Genomic DNA, 1897 nt, shown 5'->3' with positions numbered 1-1897 from the left:
GAATATGACAACAGATAGTACGATAACTTTACACACTGGATCACGGGATGAAGTCAGGTGTTCGACACGAAAGATCATATCGCAGAGAAAACGGTCTGAGCATGCATACGTTCATTGCGCTCTGAATCATATCCCTAGGTTTCGAAGAATTTTCCGGGACACCCCTAAACCAATTGCGCTAACATGATTTTCTTAGGCGGCGTCAAAGGAGGCGTGTGAAGTTGCCCTGAACGAATGATCAGCTTGATCAAGCGTCGAATTTTCCAACAAATCCCAACCTTTCGGCATTAATACACTATCGTTACCTTTAACTGCAACAGGGGAAGCAGCGGAATGAGCTGACGTAATTGGTCAGTCTGACTCTCGGCACTTTGACTTCGAGACATACACTTGTGCACGCGCCCATTGATCAAGATGTAGTGCAGCTTTTCCTTGTCCTGAAGAATACGGATATCGTCAAGAGGATTGCCATCAACCAACTGGTATGACATTGTCGTTGAGGCCCATATGCGTTGCAGAATACAGTACACGTACGATCAAGTCGGCGTAATAGCCAGGAAGCACCTTGCCCAACTCGTGAGGCCGCATGAACACTGTCGCAATTGCATCAGCGCAACCCAGAACAACTTTGTCTCGACACACAGTCGCCTCCGAGCTGTTTGTCATGAATGAGTGCAACATCCATCGTGCCCATAAATTGTACGCACAGCAGTGGCCGCAATGATCGCTTCCATCGGAGTATATCCGAACAAGTTCACGAAGTGTTCGAGGTCTCTCGCATAAGTCCCATGTGGAGTCCAAGCAAAACTGTACCGGTAGTAAGTTTGGTGCGTTCTTTCTATCTGTGTGATAAGCTCACCCATAGTCAGCTACAGATAGATGAATGAATACAACGGCAGCGTTGCCTACAGTACGCTTACTAGCTCGGTGATCACCTGTCCAAGATCAAATCAGCAGAAAGGCATGACATCTCAAGAGTGAAGCCTCACATTAATAGCCGGTGCAACCCAAATACGGTCCTTCTTAGATTCGAGAAAGTCCAGCGTCTCTTCATCGTAAAGCTGGCATGATAGATGACGTCCACGCCCCAGCGAGCGCTCATCTTCACCGAATTCATGCTCCTGGCATGTGAGCAAACACCTTTACCCTGCTCGTGAGCGGTCTCGCATGCGGCTTTTGTCTCTTCATCAGTGAAGAAATTCTCATCTGACATGATTTTTTCCGTAAGCTGTATGTATGCGTGTCACTTGTGTGGGGGGTCGCGAAATCATGATAGAAACTGACCGATTCTCCGGACATGGACAGCTTCACTTGGTCAGCTCCCAATGCAATGGCCTTCACTGCTCCTTAAGTCAATGCTACACCCGTTATCGGTGACGTTGGACAACGAGCAAACAGCGAGTCTCATTTCTTCGGGGCCATCAGCGAAAGATGATATTGATTTGATCGGTGCACCATCTTGCCAAGCAATTTCCTGCTTGTTGGCCAGGTACTTTGGTCTGGCTGCCAATGCTTGGTCAGAGCCATCGACATACGAATGCTTACTGTTTCTCACCAATATCACCAGCATTGATGGCATCACACAACACACAGTCCAGATGAGCTCCAGCAGATGCAGCCCCAAAACACATTGTATACTGCCAATCCATATGAGCAGACGCATGAAAGATACTGACACTGTATCATTATTATTATTATTATTATTATTATTATTATTATTATTATTATTATTATTATTATTATTATTATTATTATTATTATTATTATTATTATTATTATTATTATTATTATTATTATTATTATTATTATTATTATTATTATTATTATTATTATTATTATTATTATTATTATTATTATTATTATTATTATTATTATTATTATTATTATTATTATTATT

The sequence above is a fragment of the Dacryopinax primogenitus genome, assembly GCF_000292625.1.
Source record: "Dacryopinax primogenitus strain DJM-731 SS1 chromosome Unknown DACRYscaffold_9, whole genome shotgun sequence".
Classification (NCBI taxonomy): Eukaryota; Fungi; Basidiomycota; class Dacrymycetes; order Dacrymycetales; family Dacrymycetaceae; genus Dacryopinax; species Dacryopinax primogenitus.
The sequence above is the reverse complement of the archived record's forward strand: the minus strand, read 5'-3'. Positions refer to the sequence as shown.